This window comes from Sus scrofa, chromosome 15 (genome assembly GCF_054392235.1).
Source record: "Sus scrofa isolate SSC_HxYL_T2T_F1_AM1 chromosome 15, Sscrofa_HxYL_maternal_Yorkshire_Landrace_v2.0, whole genome shotgun sequence".
Taxonomy (NCBI): domain Eukaryota; kingdom Metazoa; phylum Chordata; class Mammalia; order Artiodactyla; family Suidae; genus Sus; species Sus scrofa.
The window spans coordinates 153,121,437-153,149,368 of record NC_139397.1 but is presented as its reverse complement, the minus strand read 5'-3'; the positions used below and the strand labels follow the sequence as shown (position 1 = coordinate 153,149,368).

At 55.9% G+C, this 27,932-nt stretch overlaps 1 long non-coding RNA gene across 3 annotated transcripts; it reads right to left on the bottom strand.

The window, feature by feature from the left end:
* LOC106505803 (uncharacterized) lies at positions 1-27,932 on the bottom strand. 3 transcript variants are annotated; one of them, XR_014830539.1, is made up of 8 exons: positions 27,502-27,932; positions 19,502-19,719; positions 15,815-15,906; positions 15,222-15,290; positions 6,026-6,824; positions 5,005-5,099; positions 717-1,417; positions 1-320 (listed from the first exon to the last, which is right to left on the bottom strand). It is a non-coding gene; the product is annotated as an uncharacterized LOC106505803 (long non-coding RNA). The 3 variants fall into 3 exon arrangements; XR_014830537.1 differs by lacking the exons at positions 717-1,417; positions 6,026-6,824; positions 15,222-15,290; positions 19,502-19,719; positions 27,502-27,932 and adding an exon at positions 17,358-17,493 and having other exon boundaries at positions 185-320; XR_014830538.1 differs by lacking the exons at positions 1-320; positions 6,026-6,824; positions 15,222-15,290; positions 19,502-19,719; positions 27,502-27,932 and adding an exon at positions 17,358-17,554 and having other exon boundaries at positions 1,145-1,417.

Genomic DNA, 27,932 nt, shown 5'->3' with positions numbered 1-27,932 from the left:
TTTCTAGATATGAGACTTTATTGTGTCAAGGACTCAGTGCTTGAACAATTGTAAGAGGATCCTTCCCCGGCGGGAAACCTGCTGTTGGCACTAGAAAGCCACCGGACAGGGGGTCCAGGGCTTCCGTTTTTACTGTCCTGGATCTGAATAGCTGGGCGTGTCTAGTGCGGTTTGATGATAAATGACCCAAACCAGGACAGCAACGAAGACACAACGCGAGCATCAGAGCCCAACACATTTCACGACGCTCTGGCAAAGGAGTGGGGTTGGGGAGGCACCTGCAGAGCTGCCCGAGGACACCTTCGCAGTTTGCTGCTTTCCTGGAAAGATATAGAATAAACTAAATTGTCAACTGTAACCAATACTGCTACTAAAAATGATAAACTGTCAGCGCTCCAAAGGGTAAGATTATCACAAAGATACCATAGCAGGGTCGGTACCTGGGGCCTGGAAGAGCCTGCCCCCCCCTTCATCCAGAAAATTCATCCAGGGAATTGCTAAAGAAGCAGGACCTCACACACCCACGGCAGACAGGACCAGAAGGCAGTCTGCCGTGATGGGCAAATAGCTATGATGTTAAGAAAAAGAAACAGCAACGTGCACCAAAGGGCCCTTGTATTATTACAAAGTCAAAGGTGGACAGAAAGAATCCAATTATGCTGAGAAAAAGCAGGAAAGGAGAAAGGCTCCTAGGGGGCGGGGAGACTCCAGCTCACCGGGGCTTATTCCTTGGTGCGCTTTCTGGCTTGAGGTTGTCAGCACAGATTCGGCCCCAGGGCATCTCTGGGCCCACAGGCTTGACACCAGAGGCGCCTTGTCAGCGGCTGCACACTGGGCTCTCCCAGGGCCCTGCCACCACCTCAGTCCCCCCGAGGTCCCGGCCCAGCAGGACCTGGGGCCTCAAGCTTCCTTTAACTGTCCCGCAGGCAACCTCGGCCGGTTTCCCGACGCCCCCGCCGTTCGCTTTGTGGGCTCCGCGCGCGGTTTGATCCCTTTTCTTTAGACATCGATTGTCTACAGGGTGCTTCTCGCTGCTCCCCCAGGAAAACCGCACGCTCCCGGCAAGGTGGGCCTCAGTTCCGTGGCATCAGGCCTCTGTGGGATGCTTCCGCAGGCAAAGCCGTGCCCTGGTCTCTAAAATCCACGGAGGCAGGCCTCGGTCAGAGCTGCTGCAGTGAACAGGCCCAGAGTGAACTGGCCACCTTGTATCCAGGCGGTTGTCCCAAGTCGCGCAGAGGGACAAAGCCCAGGACCTGGAGGCGCCTCCCCGCAGCTCCCTCCTGGGCCCCGGTGCAGGAAGGACGAGGGCCTCGGCCCACAACCCCTGGTGCTTTGTCCCCGCAGCCCCGGCATCGCCTCTCCTGGGTCCCCGAGCCTGGGCCAAGCCGCCCGGTGGTTGAAACCTCTGCCCGCAGACCTAAGGAGAAGCATTTAGTAAAAAGGCAGCCAAATAGGGCTGATGGCTCCAGGCAACAGGAGCATTTGAGTAGCTGTGGGGAGGGGACGGGAGCCCTGGGACCAGCCGACATGACCCGAGGGAGGCAGGCCTGCCGCGTAAATTCCCTGCATCACCCACAGGACCGTCGGCAAGCCCGGGACCCACGGGCCTCGGAGTCAGCTCTGCACTCCTGAGGAGGCGCTGTGCGTGTCCCCAAGGACCCAGCCACTTGGGTCCATGTCCTTACCCCAGGAAAGGGCCCTCGCTGGACAGGCTCACCCTGCGGGGGTGGGGCTGGGGGTGCCCAGGGGCTGGAATCGAGCGGGGGGTGGGGGGGAGCCTGGAACTTCCTGCTGCGACCGTGGCGCGGCCACTGTGCACAGAGGGAAGCTTTTTCCCTGGTCACTTAGAGGGCGCCCCCCTCCCCCGTCCCTCTGGCATTTCAGAAAAAGCTGAGCGGGTTTTCCTGTATCCACCAGAGGGCCCAGTGTGAGGTCAGGCCCCTTCCCTGACTGGTCAGCATATGTGGCTCCTTCATGAGGACAGCTTGCCCCCCGGGAGAGAGGGAGGAGGAGGGAGACAAAGGGAACCTTCTCGGAGCCCCGACGACCCTGCCCCCGGCCGCGAGGCCACTAAAACCCCAATGAAGCACTGCCCTTCCCAGCAATTCCAGTTCCAGAGGGATCTCCCAGAGGCACAGCGATGCCGAGGCAGTTGCCAGCACTGGCTGGCTTTCTTCCTGTCTTGGGGACAATTCTGCACAGGAGCTCGGGCCCCTCTGGGACCTGCAGCGCTGGGTTCTCTGTTTTCCCTCTGACTACACAACAGAGCAATAGGTTAGGTCCCTGGCCCCCAGGGAGGCCTGAGCAAGGCCCTGTGGGGGAGGCGCTTCCCAGAACCCGCCCCCAGCACCTCGGTGGGGAGCCCAGACCCCGTCCACTGCAGGGTCTGCGGGACCACGGCCCGGCCCTTCCTGGGGACGGAGCACACATGGCTGGTGGAACTTGATCCCCAGATGGGACATGAACCACCGGGGGCAGAACCCCGGAGGGCGAGGGAAAGATGCTGGAGCAGGGGAGGGGACTGAGCTCGGGATGGCCCCCCCCAGCGCCCTTTCAGTGGGGCCACCCTGCCGGCCACCACCCTCTCGGGGCCTCGCTGCACTATGCCCCCAGGCGGGGGATGCACGCTGGCAGGGCCTGCACTGTCCAGCTCATCTCACGCATTGAGAATGTGGCCAGCCTGGGTCATCCAAGCGCTGTGGCCGACTTCCGCTGCCACCCTCCCGGGCACTTTGCCATCGGCACTGAGACTCCTTCCATCCAGCTGGGTCAGCTGGGGCCTCGTCCTGCCTGGACGTTTCTCTCCCATCATTGTCGCTGCTCTGAAGGGCTGGGGAGGGAGTCCCGGCCCACCAGGGGTCACTAGGCCTCCTGGTCCCCCTCACCTGTGCAGCTTGGGAAAGGCTGGCTGGAGGCTCCCAGGAGGCCAGGGTCCAGCAGGTGTCCATCCTGCCCCCCCACAGCCAGACGGGGGTCCCTCCCCCTTCCAGCTCTGACCCTGAGGTCTGCCCACTCCCCTCCCCTATCTGCCTGGGCACCTCTGCCCAGGGCCCCCATTCCCACTTCACCCAACCCCAGAACGCAGACAGGCCCCCCACCCCGTCCTGGCCCCATGGGGACCAGAGCTCAGCACAGCCACGGAGCCCACAGAGCCCCCAGCCCGCTCCACGTCAGCCCTGGGCTGTTGTGCAGGCGTCGGCCTTGGGCTGCAGGCCAGGCGCTGACCAGAGCCCAGTGAGCTTTGATGTTTCTTAACTAATCTCTGTGGAATCCGTGGTCCTCCCGCCACGCAGGCCCCAGGAGAAAGGGATAAAGAAAGACTCGTGGGCTTGGAGAGGAAAGGGCGAGACAGCAGCGCCCAGGAGCAAATTGGGAGGGTGGCAGCCGAGACGGTGAGGATGCAGGACGAAGGGACAGAGGTCTGGGCTCGGTGGGGGCTGGAGAGTCCTGGCCGGGCAGCTCGCTGAGACAGCGGACGCTGGGGGACTTGCCCCGGGCAGCCCGACCCCAGAGCCCCACCTGCTCCTTGTGCAGCCCCGCCCACTGTGAGCACCAGGCAGGCAGACCCTGGGGTACAGACCCCAGAGCTTCCTGGCGCCCCTTCCTCCCCTCTGGGCAGGGCCACCGTGACCCGAAAGCTGTGTCACGAGGCTCTCTGGGTCCCAAGTGCACGTGCAGATTCCAGCACCCGCACCCCTGCGTCCTCGGCGGGTCCAGCACGTTAACGGCACATCAAACACACCTTGCGGCTGACTTTCAGTCTTCACGGAAAGACCCCTATTCTCAGCCCTCTGAGCTGCCAGCAGGTCGGGGGACTGGATTTGAGCCACCGAGTGACAGTGGTGACCAGAAAGCCAGACCCACATGCAGGGCAGTGTAACCTCTGCCCCAGGTAGACATCTCTGTTGCCCAGCTCTGCCCTCCGTCACCTGGCTGCCCGGGGCTACCCATTTTACAGACAAGAAAACAGCCCTGAGATCACCCAGCCTGCAAGGTGCACAGCCTGGGCCAAGCTCTCCACTGTGGGGAGAGGCAGGTCGCGGCAGAGGGTGGGGTGTGGCGTGGCGTGGGGTCACAGGCCCAGAGCCTATGTCCTCCTGCGGCCAGCTCCCAGCCCAGCCCTGAGGCTCCTGGGGGAAGAGTCCAGCAGCAGAGAGAGAGCTAGACCTGCCTGGCATGTGGTTGCAAACAAGCTGCCTCAGAGCTGAAATTTCAGTTTGTTCAGAGATAAACCAGAGCAGAGAACCTCCCCCCACCTAGAGAAAAGACTCCGCTCTGGGTACCAATCATGTCCCATTTTTTATATGAATATTGCTTTCACGGTATGTTCCGTTTATAAAAGTTCAGGGGCTACACCCTTATGACATGTGTGCTTTTCTACATTAAATTAGATTTCAATGAAACAGTTTAAAAAAAGCACAAACTCCATTTCCAGGCAATTTTCCCTGGAAAGGCCTTTCTCCCAGCTGCTCGGGTGCTTTTCCACTCCTTCCCTGAGGCTCTAGGCAGCGGGAGCCTCGGTCCTCATTTAAATGGGAACCACAATATTTAAAGAATAATTTCCCCTTAAAGTGATTTATAAATAACGGTGAGCTGGGCCACTGCTGCAAAGAATACAACAGCTCTCTGCAAACTGATACAAACAAGTCTTCCAAACGGTATAGAGGCAGGTGTACAACAGGGCATCATTTGAGTTGTTACAGAGAGAAGATGGAGAAGTAACAGGTACCGTCTCGTGACTGTACCCGCACACGGACGCCCAGCGCACGGCAAGTGAGAACTCGGTACCGCCGGGCAGAGGAGGACCAGCTCAGGGGAGGAAGCTTCTGTCCATTGCATCATTTTTTACACCTTTTCAATTTTGTTCCAGGTGAGCTGCTACTTATTAACAGTTAATTTGATTTTAATGGATAAGCCTTGTTTTTTTTTTTAAAAAAAAAAAAAGTCCTGTTTTCTCTCATGGCTCGTTCTCAGATCTGCTTCCTTTTCATGGGCTCCTCTTACCTAAAAGGAAGAATTCCGAATGCTTCCCACAAACTCCTGCAACATCAAATGGCAGACGTCATAACCTTGAGCAAACAGGGCTTGCTCTTCAGGAGCTGAAAGAAAAAGATGCCGTCGTTTCCCTCGTAAAAATCTGCAGGAAGGCACATGCTTCAAAGCGCAGGCTGATCAAAATTCCCCAAGTGACACACAATCACAGCTCCTTTCTCCAATTTAAAAGAAAAGCATATTGAAGCTGTGAAAAACAGCATGACAATTTCTTTTAAAAAATAAACATAGAACTTCCATATGATCCAGCTCTTCTACTTCTGGGTATATACCCAAAAGAAGTGAAAGCAGAGATTCAGATATGTGTGTGTGCATCAATGTTCTGAGAGGCATTACTCGTAACAGCTAAAACGTGGGAGCAAACCAAGTGTACACTGATGGCCAAGTGGATCATAAATGTGGTCCCTGCAGACAAGGAATATTACTCAGCCCTGAAAAGAGAGGAGAGTCTGACACAGGGCACGGCAGGTGTGGACCTGAAAGTCATCGTGCTAAGCAAGTAAGCCGGGCACAAATGCCCTGTGTGGTACCTCTTATCTGAGGTCCTTAAAGCCGTCAAATCTTAGAGTGAGAGGGGAGGCTGGGGCTGGGAAGGATGGAGAGTGAGTCTCCGTTCTGGGGCGGATGGTGGTGACGCCTGTTGCCATGTGCGGAGACTTACCGCCAGGGACCTGAACCCCGGACACTGGTCACAATGGGAAATTTTAAGTCACGAACATTTTGCCATTATTTTCAAACCTAAAAACCCTTTCAAAAAGGTACGATCATATTTACAAAACAGAAATAGATCCCAGAGGTATGGTTACCGAAGGGGAAGGAGGGATGGATTAGGAATGGGGATGAGCAGACACGCATGTCAAGTATCAAACAGGCAACCAGCGAGGACCTGCTGCGCAGCCCGGGGTCTCCACTCAGTCTTTCACCACAACCCACAGGGAGGAGGACCTGGAAAAGCAGAGGTAGATACACATACCCCAAATCGTCGCGCCGTATACCGGAAACTGACATGGCACTCGACATCAGCCTCGCCGCCGTACAAGTAAAAGGAAATAAATAACCGCTTTTCAAAAAAGCATCTTGGAAGAAAAGCGCCTTTGGAGTCGCTATGTGGAAAGCTCCTGGGAGCGGGGGCACTGCCGCACACGCCTCCGCCGGCTGCCTCAGGTTCTTCCCAACTTGTCGTACGATGGACAGGAGGCGTTTGCAGACCTGGCCACACAGCTGCCTGACAGCCCAGCCCTGAGCCCAGTCCCCCGGCCTGCAGGTGCTCATGAGATCTTGGGCCTCCTCCCTCCCTCCCTCCTTCCTTCCCTTCCTTCCCATGATAGGCTCTGCTCCCACCCCTCCTAGAAGCTTCCCAGCCTCCTCCCTCTTTCATTAAGTCAGTCGCCAATCACAGAGTGAGTTAAAGGAGAAAAGGGTTCCCATTTTCAATTTTCTAGAAGGTTAGAGCTTCTGGGGGTGGGGTGGGGTGGGGGGAGGAGAGAATCATCCGTCACCCCCTCCGCCCCCGTCCACCCTGTGCACATGGGGAGAGGCCACAACTAAGGCAGACAGGTCACAGCTTCCAATACAGGATCCAAACCCAGTTTCCTGGGAAAAGGGAGAGCGGGGAGTCATTACAAGTTGGGTTACCGTGGAGAAAAGCCTTCCGCACACTCACACTGAAACTCGCCATTCACGCCAGGCTCGGGGAGCTTCGAGCGGGGACATCGTGGGGCTCAGAGTGGGGGATGCAGGTTCTGAAAGCATCTCTCCTGGGCCACCCCCACCTGCGCGAAAAGGAAGCAGATGCTCGGGAGGCCCCTGTGGAGGTGGCCAAGCCGGGGAGCCCTCCCCTGGACCTTCCTGAGGAGCAGGGCTGTGCCCACCCCTGCGTGCTGGACCAATCACAGCCGTCTCAGACACGACTCCTCTCTAACCCTGGGCCCCCAAGGGGCAGGGCCGAGTCTCGGCCTTGGGACTGAGTAGTCTACTGGGGGAGTGATCCCAGGGCACTGGGGAGGGGGCGCTCTGAGAAGGTGGAACTGGGGGTGGGGGGCAGATCCAGGGTGCCGTGGAGCAGGTCAGCGCTGTGGGATGTTTGTCCTCCAGCCTCAGGATCCTGCTGGGCAGGGTGGCCCGGGGCTGCCAGGGCCATCAGGCTGGACCTGCAGAGGGGGACTGAGTGGGGGAGGGGGGGTCCAGCAGCAGAGACGCCCTGGCAGAAGGGAGCTGGGTGGGGTGCTGAGGTGGGGAACCGCTGTGTCACACCTGCAGTCTCACGCTGGTGGTGGCCGGCACGGCTAAGCTAAAAGGTGGATGGAGAACAGGTAAGGCTGGGTGCAGAGGTGACCCACGTGATAGCCAAGGACCCCGAGGTCCAGAGAAGGGACCTGAAAATCAGAAGAGCTTGGCTGTCCGTTTACACAGCAGGGCTCCCATCAGCCACCAGCAACTCAAAGTGGCAGACTCGGGGACCCCAGGGGGCCCAGTAAACGTCACTAGAAGCTCTGAGCACGGACACCATCCCCACCAGGAGCCCGACAGCCACAAGCATGGAGCACCTGCTGTATGCCCAACAGGCACGGGGTCCAGCCGTGAGTACCGTCAAGTCTCTGCCCTTGAGAGGCTCCCAGTCTAAAACACCAGAGAAGCATGAAATCGAGAAAAGTGAAAAAGGCCTCAAGAGGTTTGAGATTTGTTTGGTGGAGGAAACAACAGCTCAAGGAATTCGCCGGGAGTTCCCTGGCAGCTCAGTGGGTTAAGCATCCAGCATTGCCACTGCTGTGGTTTGGGTCACTGCTGTGGCACAGGTTTGATCCCTGGAACTTCCACAAAAAAGGGGGAGACTAGCTAAGTTTTCCTGGAGGGAAAGGGAGGCCCTCAAAGAGAAGGTGGCACCCAATGAGACCGAGATGAGAGGTCTTTTCAAGCAGGCCAGGAAGGGGCACTTCGGAGACGCGGGCAGCTCGGAATGGAGGGGTCACAGAGGACAGAGAACAGGGCACAGTTAGGAGTGTCACACGGCAGAGGGGGGGTTCATTCCCCCCCCCACCCTGCCCATGAAGCTAGGGGAAGGGTTTGTCCTGAGAAGGAACAGAAGCAGGGCCAAGTTGCAGAGTGCCTATGTAGTAAGTGTCTCAGCCAGCTACCTCCACGTAAGACACATCCCAAGCCGAGTGGCTCACACACCAACGCTTCACCATGTGTCCAGACAGCTCTGCGGACCTGGCAGAGTCCTCTCCCCTCCACCGGGCTCTTGCTGGGGTCGCCGGGTCTGGCGATGGGGGGTCTCACCCCTCCCCAGGCATCTCGTGCTCCAGAAGGTGTCCTCACAGCGGAGGCAAAGGTCTATGGCGAGGCCCCTTGTGTCAGCCTAAGCCACCCCCGCACTCTGCGGCCGAGGCCAAGCCATGGGGCAGCCTGGAGCTGGGCCGGAGGCTGACTGCACCTCTGGACGGCAGGAGCCGGCGTCCACTGGGGGCGAGGAGGAGGATCAGAGCCTCTTTCTCAGTGCAGGGAGCAGCTCTAGGAGAGCCTTCGAGGGTTTTATGGGAAGGTGATGCCCTCAGACTCCTTCCGGGGAAGAGAATGAGGCCAGTCGACAGCATCTGCTGTGTATTCAAGGGACGAGCCCTGCTCTGATCTTGGGTGTTTCTCCTCAGCCTGCGGCACAGCGTCAGCGGGTGTTTCTCCTGGAAGCAGGGGTTCCTCCAGGAAGAAGGCTGGACCATGAAGGCTGGCATCCTCGGGGGCAGCCCCTTACCCCATAGAGAGGGCCGGATTCCAGGGAGGGACCTGACCTCACCAAGGCCGGGTGCGCCCCGGGGGAGAGCCCGACTGGAGCTGCGTCCTGAGTCACCTCCTCACTGCTCTTTCAACCACGACAGCTTTGCCCAAATTTCCTGGCAAGCTCTCTTTGCCCTTGAAAAGATAAGTGGCAATGACTGCAAAAGCAGCTAAAGAGAAGTTGCGATACTAAAATCCCGGTTTTAACGTATGTTGATCTAATGCGGTGCTTTCGGACACAAACATAAAGAAGGAACAAAAATTAAAAAGAAGGAAAGCCTCAGCTAGAAACTTTTCTAATAAACCGTGCACAGCTTGGTACACAGACGCCGCTAACTTTTGTGGGGCCTCTGCCAACTCTTCTCAGGCCGTTGGTGCGTGAAAACAATGTAATATAGTGATTCAATTTTCTAAAGAATCAGTTAGCAATTAAACCGAGAATGTTTGGGAACAGATATTAAATTCTAAAGAGAATTGCCATTTAAACTTTAACTTTTCTGAGCAACAGAGGAATAGCCGGGAACAGCTAGGAAGTTTCCCGTGATTTTAAGGGAGGAAATTATAAAAATTGAGGTCAAAGACCCTTTGGGATTCTTTAAATGAATCCGTGACCTTGATATGGTTCCCGAAAGCGACAAGGGCACTTAGGATTGTCTTAGGGGCTGTTCGTGTGATTTTGTTCCAATGATCGGATCTGCGGATGGCCAAGAAATTCCTGGCACACCGGTTATGGGTCATCGGAAGCTTCAATTGTTCTTCACAGAAGGTTCTGGAAAAAGAGTGCATCTATGTTGGGAAGGTAGGCTTGAGCAGGAATCCTCCCTCAACTCTATTTCTTCATTTATCCAACAAGTTCAAGGACTCAGAATCTGCCACATGCCAGGTTCACCCAAGGCCCCCGGAAATCAGCAGCTGGCACCTGCTCTCCTGGAGTCGCATCTGCTTCCTGGTCAGAGGCCTCATAGGCTTGTGCTCGGAACCCTGTTTTGGTTAGAAGAAGCCAGCCTCCACTTCAGCTTTTAGCGCGGCCTCCGGCTGATGTATAACCAATCGCCCTGAGCCAGTGCTTCTTCTCACGCGTTAAGTGAGCGTTAGCCCAGATCTCACCAACAGCCAGGAGGGTGCTTTGGAGACACACTGCCTTGCTCTGGAAGGGGCTCCTCGGGCTGACCGTGTGGCTAAGTACGTCCAAGGGCAACAGTGTATTCGGGACCAGGGTAACTGGGACCAAGAAGGCAAATACCGTGGGTGCAGACCCAGGAGAATTGGGGCCATTGCTGGGAATTCTGGTTGAAGGAGGAACAGGGAAAAACTAAATAAAGCTCCATCAGGGAAAATGGCCTACAAATGAAAATGCTAAAAAACAAAACAAAGACGAAAAGGCCCTTCGGAGAACAGTCGGGAGAACTCTAGCGGAAATCCCAGAGAAAGGGTGCCCTTCTGGGCGCGCTTCTGGTGCGGAGAAGCAGGCCGGGCGCGGGAGGGCACAGACGGCGGGTCCGCTCGCTGGTGAGGAAGGCGATGTGGGAGCTGACGGGTCGGAAAGCAGGGCGGCTTCCCTCACGAGGCGCTGGACCCGAGGTCTGCTCTTGGGACTTACGCCCTCACCTCCCAAATCCAACAGCATCCTTCCAATGGCTCTTTCTCTGGGTTTTTAACGACACCCCCCTTCCACGCCCACACTGCCCACGGGGCCCCACCCAAGCGCCCCGCTCTCCTTCGAGGTCAGACTTCTACATGGAGGACCTGCCTTCCCCCCAGTTTCTCCTCCTCCTCTCCCAGCCCCTCGCCTCGGGGCTCCTCAGAGACCACGTCTCCTCCGACCTTGACAGGTGACCAACCAGCCAAGTCCAAAGGCACACGCCCTCCTCGTCTTCAACCCTGGACCTGCGCTGCCGTCCTGGAACCACTCCCCTGCCTTGACCTCCAGGGCGGCCTCCGGTCACCGCCCCCCCCCGCCGCCCGCTACACGGTGGTCGTTGTCGAGGAGTAACCCTGCCCGGCCCCGCCCTGCGCCGTCTCCCCCACTCTGCTCCCCTCTCAAGCCCGCTCCTTCCCTGGGCCCGGTGCCACCAGCGCCCCTGTGAGCCACATGTTCGTGACTGCTCCACACTCTTCCTACTCGACACCTGCCTGTGACAGTCGCGAAGGCATCTCGGCCTGAACTCCCACCGCCCGGCCGCCCCCTCACAGAGCCTCTAGGATGGGGTCCTCCAGGGCCCCCTTCTGAGGGTGTGGCCCCACCATCACCCAGTGCACAGCCCAGGGTCTCAGAAGGCGTCCACACCCACCCACCCACACCCACTCTCTCTCTCTCCCTCCACGTTTCTAATCTAACACCAAATCATGTTCACGTTACTTCTCGAGTTTTTTCCTCTTTACCTAACCACTCAACCCCACCAACCCCGGCTTCTCTCACCTGGAGGTCCACAGCTGCCTCTAACCCTTCCATCCTCTGCCCTCCGTCCTCCACAGGGCACCCCCCTGACCTCAAAAAGTTAAGTCGGTGATGTCAGCTCCTTCCCCTGCAAACCCTTCTCGGCTCTTCAGATCAGGGCAAGCTCCCCCGACCTGGCCAGCCGGCCCCGAGGGGTCTGCAGCCTCCCCGTCACCACGTCCCCACCCCAGCCCTGGCCCAGAGCCACAGCTCTTCCCTGACCTGCCCCCTGCTATCCTCCCTCCCCAACCCCACTGCCAGCACCTCGCCTTCCTCCATCACCTAACTCACTCCCTTCACCACGTTTCCTTGCCAGGCTCTCCCCAGCCTCCTTGACCAGGTCAAGGTCGCCATGTGTCACAAGCTCTCAGAGCGCCGCACACCCCATCCTTGTCTGCATCAGTCCCTCCTCTGTCCGCAGCTGCTAAGGAAGGAAAGCTGCATCAGATTCCTCTCCTGCTAAACAGTGTCCAGCAGGTTCTTTCCTAGGCTCAGAAGAGCATCCACACCCCTAACCATGGCCTCTGAGCTTCCCTTAACAAGACCCCTGGCTCCGCTTCTGGTTGTGCCAAGGCTGCAGCCCCTCCCCGACTCCAGAAGGCCCTGCTCGCGCAGCCTAAGAACCTCACAAACCGCTCCCCCTCCTGGGAGGAAGAGGTGGTCCCCGCTCATGCCTTCAGGAGTCTGCGGGGGGTGTGGGTAAGAACACTCAGCACGCAGCCTACGCTCTTACGACGGGACGGGTGCAGCACAGCAGGGCCGCCTGCAGGCAGGACCGACTCGAGACCTGGTTCATCTCCCTACCTGAACACTCCCACGATCGAGGCTCAAACAGAAAGAAACCGTCTCCCCGCGCCGGCCCTGCAGCGGCCCCCCTGCTCCCAGCTGCTCTGGGTTCGACCGTGTCAGAAACGTCCCGCGAATGGAACCACCCCGTACTCGCCCTCCTGCGACTTGGGATCGCCTGGGATCACGTCCCCACGGCTCCTCCGTGGTGTCGCGTGTGGCTGGTTTCCCTCCTTCTCGGGCCTGAGAATCCCCTGTCTGGGTATAAAAGGCATTTTCTTCGTCTGTTCACCCCCCCCCCACCCCCGCCGTGGACGTTTGGGTTTTTCCACGGCGTTTCTCTCGTGCGAATAAGGCTGCCGGGAACACAAAGGTGCAAATACCTCCTCGGAACCCTGGTGTGGTGTCTTTGGGGCGATACCCAGAAGCGGAATTGCTGGACGGTACGGGAGCTCTATTTTCGGCCTTTCGAGGACACTCCCTTCTTTTTTCCCAGGGTGGCTGCACCGATTTTCGTTTCACGTTCCCACCAACGCTCGAGGGTCCGGTTTCTCCACATCCTGACAACATTTGTGCTTTTTCTTTCTCTCTTCTTGTTTTCTTTTTTGTTCTTTTGTGGGGTTTTAGAGCTGTCTCTTCAAGTCCCTTACCCATGTTTTAAATCTAGTTATTTGGCTTTTTTTTTTTTACTATGGACTCGTGTGTGTTCCTTATATATTTTAGGTATTCAGCCCCGTCCCATAAGTGATGTGCAAGTGGTTTTTCCCATTCAGTAGGTTGCTTTGTCACTCTGTTGTGCCTTTCCTTTGTGGCATAGAAGCTTTTTAGCTCAGTGTGCTCCCTCTTGTCTATTTTTGCCTTTTTTTTTGGCTTGTGCCTTTGGCGCACTGCCCAAGAAAAAAATCATTGCCAAGACCAATGTCATGAAGCTTTTCATCTACGTCGTCTCCTAGGATTTTTACAGTCTCAGGTCTCACATTTACATCTTTAATCCATTTTGAGTTGATTTTTGGACATGACGTAAAATAAGGGTCCAGCGTCTTTCATGTGCATGTGGAAATCCAGTTTTTCCACCACCGTTTGTTGAAGAGACATTGCTGTTTCCCATTGTGTACACTTGGCTCCTCGTCAAAGATCAAATGACCAAACATGCATGGATTTTTTTTTCTAGACTTTCTATTCCATTCCAATGGTCTACACGTCTGTTTTTGTGCCAGTGTCTTACTCTCTCAAGTACTTAGCTTAGTAATTGGAAATCAGGACGTGTGCTGCCTCCAGCCTCGTTCATCTTTCTCACGGCTATTTTGGCTATTTGTGGTCCTCTGTGGTTCCGTGCGGATTTTAGGATTAGTTTTTGTAATTCCCTGAAAAACACCGTCGGCATTTTGATGGGATCACAGTGAATCAAGACCCCTTTGGGTGGTGTGGACGTTTTAACAACGTGAAGTCACCCAGCCCATGAGCACAGGATGCCTTTCCATTCATTTGCCTTTAATTTCTTCCATCAACGTCTTGTGATTTTCCGTGTACACGTCTCTCACCTCCTGAGTTAAGTTTACCCCAAAGCGTTGTATTGATTTTGTTGCTGTTGTAAATGGGATTGGTTTCTTAATTTCCTCCTCAGAGGCTTCATTATCAGCGTATAGAAACACAAGATTTTTGAATGTTGATTTCATATCCCATAACTTTATGAGATTCCTGTATTAGTTTAGACGGTTGTTTCAATGCATCTTTGGGGTTTCTGCCTGTAAGATGCTGTCGTCTGCAAACAGAGATGGTTTTCGCTTTTCCTTTCCAATCTGGATGCTTTTTATTTCTTTTTCCTGCCGAGGTACACGTGGCTTCGCATACACGTCATCGTGCCCTCCCGCAGTCAGGCCCCGACCTCTCTGTCGGTGGCGTCCCATCTCGGCAGCACGCCCCCTGCCCCGGTGCGCCCACCGCAGTGCATGATACATCATTGCCCGGTTCGTTCACATGTGAGGTCAGCAGAGTAACGGCTCCTCAAAGATGTCCACAGCCTGATCCCCACAACCCATAAAGATGCGGGCAAAGGAGAAAGACCTGTAAAACAGGGAGATGACCCCGGGCTGTCAGCAAGGGCTGGGCGGGGGCTGGGGTAAGGTGACCACAGGAGTCCTTAAAAGTGGAAGAGGAAGGAGCAGAGCCAGGGAGCAGCTCAATACAGAAGAAGGGCCAGAGAGACGCTGGCTTAGGAGAGGGAGGGAGGGGACCACAGGCCAGAGGGAGCAGGGGCTCCCAGACCCCGAGAAAGGCCAGGCGACAGCTCCCGCCCAAGCCTACGGGAGGAACGCAGCCCTGCCCACACCCAGATTTCAGCCAGCGAGGCCCACATAGGGCTTCTCACGTCCAGAACTGCAAGACCACGTTTGGGGGAATTTGTTACGACAGAAAGGGAAAACTAATACAGGTGTCTGTTTTCTGTCTCCCCCCTTTATGCAGTAAGCTCCGTAAGAGCAGGAAGGTTCGTGTGCACCGTGGTTTGCACGGCATCTAGCAGAGTGCTCGGCACTTAACCGCAGTTCCGTGACTATTTGCTGAAGGAATCAATGAATGAAGAATTCAAAGAAACCAATTGACAGAGACAGACAGATAGCTAGATAGGTATCTCTTGAGGTCCGCATCGGGAAGGCAAAAAGCATGGCCACTGCAAATAGAAAAAGGAACCAGTCTTCTCTTTGGATGTGTTTTATTCCCGCCGTCATGTCTTGCTTTGCGTCCTTAGGAAGCACACGTTCCCACAGAGCTGGAGCCTGGCTGACGCTGGCGCCTTTGTGCAGATGCGTGCCGAGCTTCAGGCCGCACCCAGCCCCGGGCAGAGTCCCTCCGAAGGGAGCCCCCACACCAGGCGTGGGGAGCTGGTGACCTGGGCTTTCTGCTGCTGCTTGGTCTCTGGTTTCTCCACACGGAAAGAAAATCCAGGGACGCCAGAGGCAGTGGGGGCAGAAAGGAGGGTCCGGTGACAGTGACGCAGCGGCACAGAGGCTGGGGGCCCGGGGACAGTGACGCAGCGGCGCAGAGACTGAGAATGGGAGCCACAGGGAGGGAGGCTGGGGGAGGGGATGCCCCATCTGTCTCGCCCTCCCCGCCCCTCCCCCCCCAGAGACACAGCCCCCCCCCGGGGGGGGGGAAGGACCCACAGACTTCCTCTCACCAGCAGCAGGTGTCTGGGGAACAAGCCAACAAGGTGGGATCAAAAGCAGGTGTGTGGGGCAGGGGTGCTCTGAGGCAGAGGGAGTGAAAAGGGGAAGATTTTAAGGCTGAATAACTGGAAACGTGAATTAGATGTGGGAATAAACCAAGGCGTCTGGAGACAACTAGAGGGTGACTGCTGAGAGACGAAGCGGGGAGAAGGTGGCACTCGGGGAAACGGGACAGGTGGGGGCCCGCGGGCTCCTCCTCCCTGTCCAGCCCTGACCCTGGGGGGCCGCCCCCTCCGGGAGAGTGCCCCTACTCTTCGGGGGAGGGGCCACTCAGCCCTCGGAGGGTAGAAGGAGGAAGGTGAAGCCGGAGGGAAGAGTGGAGAAGGGACGGGCAGAGCCTCCAGGGGACAGAGGGTCACGTGTGCCTCCCGCCGTGACCTCTTCCATCCTCAGGTCCGGTCAGCCCGGGGTCCAGGGGTGGGAGAGATGCGCTCGGTCCCTGACGATTGTGCCAATGATGAGGGCTCCTGCCCACCCTCCCCTCAGTACCTGCCGCCCCCACCCTCAGAGTCCCCTCGCCTCTCCATGGCATGTGCACCCTCACCTGCAGCTCGCTGCCCGCGTGTCTCTGCCTTGGCTCAACACCTTCGCTGGCGTACTCGTCACCAGGGAACACGGGTCAAGAACAAATATTCACTAGGAGAAAAAAAATAGAGGAGGGACTAGAGGAGGGCTCACGGCCGTGAGAGGAAGCCATTGACCCCGCCACGTTGCAGAATTCCCTGGGCGCGGGCCAAGGCAGCAAGCCCACGGGCCCAGAGGGTCTCACTGCCCGTAAACAAGGGCTCCCTGCACAGAGAGGGCCGCCCTCTTGGCTGCAAGCGCAGGAGAGCACCCGCGTGGGAGCGCCGAGTACAAGGGTGCCGGAGCGGGTTGACACGGTGCTTAGCGGGAGTTATTCCGGACGCGAGCAGAGCTATAATTTCAGAGACAAGCCAACCCTCCTCGGTCGGCCTTAAATACAGTATGCGTGTATATCTGTCAGGGTGCGATGTAAAGAAAGCCGCTCCTACCGGTACACAGAGAGCACGTGTCAAAGATTTATTCAAGGCATTAACGACGGAACCAAGAGGTGGCCTCGCTGGGGAAGAGCCGGTGGGCACTGGCTGTTTTTAAGCAGCAGGGTGAGGGTGGGGATAGATACTTAGGTTAGAAATAAGCCTGGCTCGTGCCCTACAGGGTGACGGCACCTTGAAGTTTGAGGCTCTCTTTTCTGAGACTCAGGAACTATTGCACGGAGCAAGCACCTGCACGTTCCCAAAATCTCGGCCCAGCAGGGAAATAACGTGTCCACAGTGGGTTCGTGCCCCTGAAGAATTCAACGGCTTTCCCTGCGCCTGTGCGACGCGTCCCAGGGCGACACGGAGGGGTGGCCGCCACCCTTGTAATTATTTACAAGCTTTCTAAAACTACGTTTTCAAATTCCTCCACGTCAGAGTGGGTGGAGAGGTGGACGGGGCTTGGGGGCTGGCACAGGCTCTCTGAGGTGTGTGGAGTGGAGTGGGGGGTCCGGAGAGCTCTACCCAGGCTTCGGCCATCATCCGCGTGGGAGCAGAAGCGGAGCGCGCGTGGCTGCGTGCTCGGGCCCATAACCGAGTCACTTTGCCGAACAGCAGAAACGACCGTGACCTTGTCCATCAAGTCGACTCCAACCAAACGTTACAAGAGAAAAATACCGTCGCTGGCAGAATACTAGGAAAGGGGAAATAAAAGGAGCCTTATTTGCCGATGATGTTATTTACACACAGACCCTTCGGAGGCGTCTCAAGCTCGTCGGGCCGAATCGCTTCCCAAATTCACATGCGAACGCTGTGGCCCGAGAGCTCAGCATGGGGACTGGACCTGTAACCAGGTGAGTCCTGATCCATGACGGGTGTCCTTACAAGGGGAGATCAGGACAGAGACAGATGGAGGGGTGGCGGCCCCAAGAGGATGCAGGGAGGGGACAGCCGGCTACGAGCCAATGACAGAGGCCTCCAGGGAACCGGCCCTGCCCGCTTTTGGACCTTGGACTGCCAGCCTCCAGAGGACCCTGAGACTGTAAGTACCTGTTCCTCATGCCACCCTGGCAGCCCTGGCAAACTTACCCAGAGCGGATCCCCAAGTGTGGCGAGTGGGGGCCTGCAGGGAGCCCCAGGGGCAGAGGGCGGGGTGTATCCACGCCCCACTGCCCTCCCCTCCTCCCCGGTGTGGGCTTGCGTCCCCCGGGCCCTTGCCTTCTGCTGGTCCCCGGAGGGCACAGGGCAGGCCAGCTGCACCCTGAGCAGGGCACTCGGATGATGATAAAGCAGAAGCTCCCCAGCAACAAACATAAAATGTTCCAGAAGAGAAATTGCGTTTGTATTTGGAGGAAAAGTCATGACGGATCAGGCGACACGTTTCACAAGAAACAGGCATGGTCTTATAAAGAAAATTATAAAACTTTGCTGGAGGCCATACCGGGAGGCTAGTTTAAACAGACGCGTCTCGTTTCTGGATGTGAACCTGTGTTGGATAAAATGCAGAGTGTCCCAGACTACCTGTTAGTTTAACCAGCTCCAGCTCACACTGTAAGAAATTGCTCTACCTGAAACGTTGATTCTCAAGTTCTAGTGGAAGCAGAAATAGATAAAAATTGCCCCCCAAATTATGAAAATCAAGACGATCCTGGGAGACTTTCCCTGTGGTCATCAAATCGAGTCCCAGAGCAATTTTAATCGAAACTATCAGACGCTGACACAGAAATACACAGATTGATCCATAGGCCAATAGATCGATACACGAGGCATAGACAGTCCAACTGTGCTCCAAACGGCCATTGATTTTATTTTATGTATATAAGACATATATGCACATATACATAGATGTGTGACCCATGTAGTATGTGTGTGTGTGTATATACATAGATATGTGACATGTAATATATATGTATATGTACATGTATATGTGGCACGTGTAATATGCATAAGTAAATATAATATATGTATATATACATACACATGTGGCACGTGTAATTCATGTATGTGTACATATAACATATATGTGTGTGTGCATATATATGTGAACATGTAATCTGCGTATGTGTGTATATAATATATGTGTGTGCACATATATGTGACACATAACATATGCATTATGTGTATGTATGTCTATATATACGTCTCTATATACACAAAAATTCTATTCAGTATGGATAGTATTCATTAAAATAGAATTGGATACACAGCTATAATTTGAAAATATAATTTAAAAATGTTATTATAATTAGAATTTAAAATGTAACTTAAGGAGTTCCCGTCGTGGCGCAGTGGTTAACAAATCCGACTAGGAACCATGAGGTTGCAGGTTCGATACCTGCCCTTGCTCAGTGGGTTAACGATCCAGCTTTGCCATGAGCTGCGGTGCAGTTCACAGACGCGGCTCGGATCCCGCGTTGCTGTGGCTCTGGAGTAGGCCAGTGGCTACAGCTCCGATTGAACCTCTAGACTGGGAACCTTCATATGCCAAGGGAGTGGCCCAAGAAATAGCAAAATAGACCAAAAAAAAAAAAGTAACTTAAAAATATAATTTAAAAAGAAAAAAGGACCAAACCAGTTAAAACTTAAAAAAAAAAAAATACAATTGGAAAAATTGTTTCCCATTTGAAAAATGGATTCTTATTTCTATTATACTCGAAATCACCTCCTGACAAATAAAACATCTAAATACATTTAGCTTTTAGCAGAAGCAAATGTAGGGAAATAAATGTTTATAAGCCTGGGGTAAGTGAGGACTATAATCAGGACACGAAATCCAAAATTCATAGAAGAAAATACTGATAGATTTGGCCTCCGACATCCTTTTTTTTGACTTTTTAGGGCTGCACCCTTGGCATATGGAGGTTCCCAGGCTAGGGGTCGAATTGGAGCTACAGCTGCCGGCCTGCACCACAGCCATGGCAGTGCCAGATCTGAGCCGCATCTGCCACCTACACCACAGCTCTCGGCAATGCCGGATCCTTAACCCACAGATCCTTAACCCACGGAGCGAGGCCAGGGATCGAACCCACGTCCTCATGGATACAAAGTGTGAGGGAAAATGTATGTGTCACTAAGACCAGCTCAGAAGCGCGTGGGGAAAAGCACCAAACGGGAGCACTGTCCAGGTCACCGGCAATCTCCTACGTCCTGACCTGGGGGTGGCCGCGCCAGGGAACGAACGGGCCTCGCGACGGCGAGAGGGGCCCTCGGCAGCAAACCCAAGAAGTTCCCACCTGGAGCAGCAGCGCGAGGCCACCGGGTCCAGGCTGACCCTCCCAACCTCGGAGGCCCCGGGGGGTTATCGAGAACGCTGTCTTTCCCCACGACCTTGTGCCGGGTTGGTGGAGCCGAAGGGCCGCTGGGATGGCCGAGAGGCCTCCGATCCTCTTTCCGGGGCAAGGAGGTCCTCCGTGTGTCCCACTCTCCTGGCCCGTCACGGCCAGTGGTTTGTCTGCAACACAAAACGACAGGCACGAATGGACGTGAACTATTCCCCTTCGCATCCTGTGCACAAATTCCCTACAAATCTGTTGCGGGGGTGTCATCTCACACCTGCTCCAGGGGCAGATGTTATCGTAGAAATTTTATATCTAAGACCCCAAGGAAGGCGTTCCCGCTGTGGTCTCAGCAGCCGCAGGGATGCAGGTTCAGTCCCCAGCCCAGCATAGTGGAATGAGGACCCACTGTCGCCACAGCGGTGGCCTGGGTCTCAACTGCGGCTCGGATTAATCCCAGCCCAGGAGCTCCGTATGCCTCAGGCATACCCTCCCAAAAAAACAGGGGTTCTGAAATGTAAGTTTCTTGCTGAGGAGTTCCCACTGTGGTTCAGGTTAAGGACTTGGTATTGTCGCTGTGAGGATGCGAGCTCAACCCCTGGCCTTGCTCAGTGGCTTAAGGAGCCGGCGTGGCTACAAGTGGCAGCGCGGGCCACAAGCACGGCGTGGATCTCGAGTTGCCGTGGCTGAGGCGTGGGCTGCAGCTCCCATTCGACCCCTCGCCAAGAACTTCCATATGCCGCAGGTGCAGCTGCAAAGAGAAAACAAAAAGATTCTTGCCTGGGACAAGACCCCCTGGAACACACAAGGTCTGAGGGAAGTTCAGCTGCGCTTGGACCCTGGGGGCCTTCACGGCCGGCCCCACCGAAGGCGCAAAGCCGTCGGCACCCCATTGGCCGCCCCTCAGCCACCTCAGGAAGTGGGCCCCGGTGTAGGCTTCGGGCAGGTGCACCTCAGGAACACAGTTCCCGCACGAAGCAGCTTGAGGCCTCCCGAGAAGGTGAGACCCCGCGATGCAGGGAGCCGAGCACGTCGGCTCCAGGAGTGGCCGTCCATTCGTGAGCAGCGTGCTCCTGGAGACACTCCGAAATGAATTTCCATGTTTATAAAACCATGAATTATTGAAAAGCACTCAGGAATTGTGTTCCATTTATACGAATCAATGAACAGAGAGCCGTGTTCAACCTTCGTTTTGCTACTCACAGTTTATGAAGACAGGGCAAACGGACACCATCAAATGCCCGCGGAGAGCCGGGCAGTCCCCGTGGCAATACATACAGAGTGGCCTTTAAAAGAAAGCCGCAGAACCCAGGAAGCAAATGACTGGATCTGTGGGTAGAGATTTTTTTTTTTTTAATTTCCAGGGATATTTTCAAAGGCACAACAGAGCCTAGATGGTATAATAAATCCCCAGGAGCCCACCATCCAGCCTCCTTGCGTTTCAGTGTCCGACTCTGCTTCCTGAATCTTCAAACCACTGAGATGGTGGCCCGGGCACCTGAATACATGCAGACACATTACGCAGACGTACTCAGAGCCAACGCGGATGCAGTAAAAAAAAATGGCAGTGATTCTTAAAAAGATCAACTGTAATCGCAGCAAAAAATTCCAAAGGGACTTTATGGTTCATTGTAGAATTTAGGCAGATAAAAACAAAACACACCAAAATTGCTGAAAAGCATCTGAGAAAGAGCGTAAGTTTGATGTCTCACATAGGAAAACTTAAAGCCAGAAAAACACTTATTAGAAAGAGGAGCCCTTTTTTATAATGTTGGAGTAAGGAAGGGTTTTCTTCTTTTTCTTTTTCTTTTTTTTTTTTTTTTTTTGGCCATGCCTGAGGCATGTGGAAGTTCCCTGTGCCGGGGACTGAACCTGAACCGCACGAGCATCCTGAGCCGCAGCAGTGGCAATGCTGGCTCCTTAAGCCAGATCCTGCACCCCAAGAGGACTCCCCAGGAAGGGTTTTCTGAGCCTCACACCAAAGCCAGAAACCAACAAGAAAAACACGAAATCATTTGGTCTCATAAAAATTTGAAACATCTGCTTACACACATCTAAAAAATTTGCGACAAATCCCTACCATTAATAAGTGAATAGGACAAGCTGGCCTGTTACAAAATGCGTATGCAAAACCAGCTGTATGCATGTGAGCAGCACACAGGCAGAAAAAGGCGTTTATAGAAAATTGTCTTATCTGGGAATAAATTTAAGAAAGGGACACAGAAAGCAGCAGAAATCTACAAAACAGGATGGTGAAAAATGGAGGACGTTCTAGATACCGATCGAACAAAAGACGTTGGAACCTCCTCACGGAACATCTGTAAGATGGTGTTGAGAGCAATTTTTAAACTTCTTCATGAATGGAAGCCTGGCCACGGTAAGCGCAGGACTCCCCGGACCCATCCCTAAACTCAACGGAGCCCCACTGACACCCCAGCGGATAACACCTGCAGAAATGGATAACGTCAGACCCCCAAACTCAGAGGAGACCCAGGAATTCCTGAAAAAGCAGCAAGGCCTGGGCTGTAATAACCGAGCAGGGGTGACGCCGGCCAGAGGACAGACAGGCCCAGCGTCCAGAGGAGGCCCAGAGACAGACACACGAGCACCATCAGCACATCCCTTCCCTAAAGGGGCAGAGTCGTCGTCTCCGCGGGTGTTTTAAGGACGGCGTGCGTGTGAGCACGTGGCTTCCGGAAAACTCACACCCTAATAAATGGCTAATCATCTGCGCACAAAGGCGGTTTTTCAGAGGTTCCCTATCTTGACAAATACCAGGTAATGTTTGTGTAGTTTGCAAGGCTGGGCATGTTCTCAGCTCTTTACTGTAGGTTTGTCATGTTTTCCTGATGAGCCGCTGGGTGTGTCTGAGCCCATCTTTCCGTCAGGACGGTCAGAGCCTCTCGGAGTGGTTTGTCATGTACCTCGTAATCTCGCTATTATGCCGGGTTTATTTCTCTCCGGTGCCTTTTGAACATGTAGTCCCAGCGTCTCCGCTGCCCCCTGGGTGCGGTGTGGGTGGGGGTGCTCTGGGGAGCTGCCCGCTTCCTGCCTCTCCTGATGCTCCGCAGATGGAGGGGGTCAGGACGCCCAGCCCCGCCCCAGCTCTGGGCCCCCCTGAAGGACCCCTGCTCGGACCTCTCTCCAGGCTTGGCGGGGCCTCCGTGGAGCCTGAGGCAGGATCCAGCCTCTCCCTCGGCCCAGGCCGGCCCTCCCTTCCCTTCCCCGCAGGGGTCCCCAGAGCCCCCAGTGAATGTCCTGCCTGCTCATCTCTCGCCAGACCCTGCGTCTGAGCGCCCACCCGACCGGTGGCCAGGACACCGAGGAGTCCTTGTCAAGGCTGTGTCGTCTGCCTGTTTCACAGGTTTCGCCTCCGTTGACCCGTTAAAGGTTTTCCTGCGTCCCGAGCTCACGTGACTGTGAAATACTTGGACATAGAGCATTAATGCACCTGGAACGTACGCCACACAGACCGTGGAAGCTCTAACGTCATCTTTTCCCCAAAGGCTTAGGCAGCGGTCACAGTGCCACTAACTGAACCAGGCGTCCGTGAGCCCCGACTTGAAATACCCCCGCAATAAGAAATTACGAAGGGTGCTGGGCTTGTTTCTGGGCTTCCTCGTTGGCGAAGCCACCTGTTGGTATGATCGAGGGCCGAACCCGAAATTTCTCTCGGTAACCTGCCGCCCCGGCCCCGACCGCGGTTCTGAGACCCGCCACCCTGGCCCGCACCGGGCCGCGACTCTTCCTCTGTAACCAGCATATGCTCTGCTACGAACAACCACGCCTGTTGCTCCTGCTGTTTCATCTTCAGTGTTTCCACGGTCCTGCCTTCACTCCTCTGAGCCCCAGGTCTCAGCCGGGGACGCACCATCCAGCCCATCCTTTGAGGTTCCTGACCGCCTGACGGCACCTGCGGGCCTCGGACCCGGCCCGGCACCGCCCGCCCGGAGGAGCCCTCCACGCCTGCCTCCTCCCCGGGGAAGAACCCCAATCTCACTCCCGTGCTCTCCCCCTGCCCCGGCCCCGGCCCGAGCAGCTCGCATCAGGACGGTTGCAGAGAACCACCCTCTCCCCCCACATCTCCCGACGTCCCCGGGGTCGGCAAATTCTCCATCAACAGCCCTCTTCAGCCTGAGCCTCCCTGTCCAGAACCTCAGGGCTCGCAGAGCCCACGTCCCACCTGGCCATCCCCGTGTCCCTGCCCCAAGCCCTCTCTCCTCTGGCTTCCTCAGCCCCTCCAGCGCAGCAAAGGGGGGAAGCTGGGGAGCAGGCGTCACCCAGCGCAGCCCCCACCAGGCCCTCTGCATCCGCTCACCCGCAGGAATCTAGAACTTTCTTCTTCCAGTCGCTGCTAAGGCTACTGCTCTGCTTCCATGGCTGTTGGTATTTTTCTCTTTGCTGTTTCATGCACCTGTCCTGAGCCCGTTGTTTGTGGCCACCTGCACGCCAGGACGGGGACAGTGAGACAGCTGGACGGAGTCGGAGCGCTCTGCCCTGGGAGCACGGAGGGCAGGGCCGGGCTCCGTAGGCCCGTGTCCTGAGCCCGGGACGGGGTCCAGCTGAGCAGAATTAGCGGCCGTCTCCGGGACATAGACGACTTCTAGGTCTCGCTCCCTTTCAAGGCATCTCGAGGCCTCCCTCTGCCCCAACCCAGCTCGAACGGCCGTCTGTCCCACGGCCCTTCCTCCTCAGGCACGGTTACTGACCCTTGCAAATAAGATGGACACAAGACAAATGGACAGCATCTGCTTCTCTCCACCCGGGGTCCAAACTCGGAGTGTAGGAGACGTGGAGGCGTCCGGAGATGGGCCACACGGCCTTCACGGTCACCCAGGGACAAGCCCCCAAAGGGAGCCGGAAAGGAAGACGCCACTCAGGACCTGCTCTCGTCCGTGCGCAGCCCTCGCCGGGGAGCAGAATCCAAAGCAGCCACGGCAGGAGAGAAAGGAACGCTCACGGAGGCGCTGCCCCTCCTCCGGGCCTGCGGCGAGGGGGGGGTCCCGGCCCGAGACGGCGGGGGGCCCTGGGGGCCACGACGCGTGGCCTGCTTTCAGGGAGACTTTGTGCAACCTGGACCAGGCAGACGTTTTAAATAATAGTAACAAGCAATAAGAGCACTGGTGGCAAGAAGGGGAAGGAGGAGGCGGCTGGGAACTCACTCACGACAGACAAAAGGGGGCTGGGCACCCGCAGGCCTGCAGCCCTGGGGGCTCAGGTCCCAGCCGTGACCCGAGCCCCAGCGCCGCCCTGGCGAGGTGGAGTTGCCCGCAACCGGCTCTGGGCTCAGGTGGGTTTGCAGCCTCATCCCTAACCTGCCTGGTCACTGCAGGCTCATTTCCTTGGCAATAAAATTGAGAGCCCAGGCAGGCTTTGCAGGGCCACACGAAGATCCACTGAGAACCTTCCTTTGTGTCTAGGTATCAACAACATGGCTTTTTAAAAAATCTTTCTATTTTGAAATAATTTTAGACACATAAAAATGTTGCAAAAAACAGCACGGAGAGCTCCTGCGCCCCTTCCACGCAGCTTCTCTAACGCCGGCGTCTCCCGTCACCAGGGGCGCTGCGAGCGAAACTGAGAAATTAGCATCCATCCCGTAGGATTAGCTAAGCCATGGACTTTATTTGGGCTTCATCTGTTTTCCACAAACGTCCTTTTTCTGCTCCAGGGTCCATTTAGCTGTTTTGCTTGACTTCCTTTCAAAGGTCTCCAAGAACTGATTTGTTTTTTCAGGGTGTCTTTCAAAGGACCTCACACCTCGTCCGTGAGACAGAAGGACCAGGCGTGGGCTCGGGGCACAACCGGTTACACAATATGGCAAACGTCCCCACTGGCGTATGCCAGGGAGTGTCCAATCCCGCTTTTGTAAATAGCTAGGTGGACATCTGGAGGCCGACCGTCACAGGGTAGTCTCGGGTCACTGCCGTCTTCGGGGACAGAGGCAAGCGCCCAGTTTCCCTCCTGGCAGGTGCTGATGACTGCCTGATTAGCCGCATGTCACACCGTCATCATGAAAGCATATTCTAAACCTGCCTGGGCTCAGGAAGGGTGACAAAGAGGAGCCTGTTAGGACACAAAACACATTGAAGTCCAACCTTGACCCTGCCCAGTCCATCACCAAAAACGATGAGCCATTTGCAGAAAAGGCTCGGAGCTCCCTAGGGCTGCTGCCAAATGTTCTGGAGAGTCTTCCCAAGCCCAGCATCTCCATGTGAAACCAAAGCAGAGAGATGCCCATCTTGCACCTGCAGCGTCCAAATCTGGGACCATCGGCAGGGGGACCCAGCACGTGGTCCTGTTGGAACCTGAAGTCCAGAGGTGAGGGGAAGCACAGCCCTGGACCCAGAGACCCTGCCCCATCAGGGTCACAGGTGGGGCAGTCCTTAGCTACACCCTGAAAATGCACAGGTACAAACATTACCAGCAACTTCACCCTCCAGGCCACGCAAGAAACTGGAGGGAGATGGAGGAAGCAGGGTTGGGCCTGGTCCCCTCTGTGCTGGGCTGAGGGCAGCACAGTCTCCTTCCTGACCTTCTATAGCCCACCCCCAGCCCCACCCAGTCCCCAGGCACAGGGAGCATCCCCAGAGCAGCACCTGCCCAACTGCTGCGCCCCGCCCAAGCCACCCTGCACAACTCTGCTTCCAGGTCCCGCGCCCTAGTCACCACCCCCAGAACCCTGCACCAAGGGGGCCTCCCAGCTCGTCCCCAGGCTCTGGGAAGCTCTCACTGTCTCACACTGAAGCTCCGTGTCTGCGTGAAGGTGTCCCCTTCAAACTGGGTTCCCTGTGGACGGGGTCCACACTGAGCTCATGCTTGATACGCGTGTCCCCAGCCCTGAGCACAGGGGGCGTGGGGCAGAGTGGGTTCCCAGGGGCGCTGGTTGGAGGAAGGGGAGGCAGAGGGAGGAGGAGTCCAGCGACTTGCCTAAGAAGTAGGACTTGGTTCTAGTAAGACCACGCAGCAGAGTCTGAGGCACCCAGACAAAAGCCTCAATACGATTCGGTTTGGTAGAAGGGAAATCCAGCCCTTTGCACCAGAAGTCCTGAACTCCCACTGGCCCAATTGTCAAACGAGGAAGCAGAGCAAGGGGAAAGCGGCCCAGAGAAACTCAGAGCCATGCAGCTGCCTCCCCAACAACCAGAGGCAGGATCCTAAAAACCAGAGGTGCCCAGAGCACCCACGGGGGCATGAGGCTGGACGGCCAGGCCTAAACCCATGCTGAGCCCAGGGAACGTCTGGGACACAGGCTGACTTGAGAAACCTCTCAGAGGTGGTTTTGGCAGCAGTGGCAGCAAATGGTATTGCTAAATATCCAATATAATGGAGTATTTGCACAGCTTGACGTCGTCATGCAACGATGGATTCCACTTAGGCCATAAGCATCTGTTGGAAATTCCCTGGTTCAGCTCTGGCCAAGCCAACAGGAACTAGGGATCCCGGCCGGCAGCGCTGACCCTGGGGTGGAGACACGATTTCTGAGCCCCGTCGGCTGCGCAGCCGCAGCTCTGGTCCCAGCGCACACGCCCCGGCTCGGAGACCTCGCTCCGCTCTCGGCCTGTCTCTGCGGCCCTCTCCTCCCAGCTCCTCCCCATCGCCACCGTCCGCGCCGAGGACGGCTCGTCACTGATGTGGATCCAGAGGAGTCTGGACCGAGAAATGAGACAAAACTGACATTTGGTTTCTAATTCAGCCCCACAACCTGCAAAGAATGCCAAATGAGCTTTGCTCAAAAGACGGAAAAGTCAATAGAGTTTCTAAAGGTTTTTTTTGTTTGTTTGTTTCAGTTTTGTAAAAGATAGTATTTCCCCACCCCACCACCCAAAAAACCCACAAGGGCTAGAGTTAAAACGGAATCTTCTGCCCACTGCTCCCTCGGGCATCGTTACTGAAACGGTTTCTTTGGAAAAGACGGGACGTTCTTTACAAGAGTATCTGAACGAGGGCGCCTCTACCTGTCGGCTCCTGACAGCCATCGGTCTGGGTTTCCACCTATTCGGCATTTGAAAGGACTCGGGAGCGCGCGCGCAATCAACGGGCTCCCAAACCCCTTCGTCTCTGTGGGATTTCACTCGAGCTGAAATCAATGCACGTCCACACGTAAAGCTGCCACGACGTTTCAACACGGAACAGAGCAGAGTTTCACTCCCAGAGGGACCTGTTGATTCCTGCGTCGAAAGAAACCACCAGCTGGGTCCCCCTGTCGACGCTGCCCTGATGGGCAGCTCTGCGATCCTGGGCCGCACGTCCACGGCCACGGTGCTGATTCAGAGCCCGGCTGTCCGACCGGACAGACACGGGCGGAGCACAGGCCGTGGGGCCAGCCCTCGGCTGCATCGCACAGCTTCCTATTCACGGAGGCAAGCGAACTGGGAGATGCTTCATC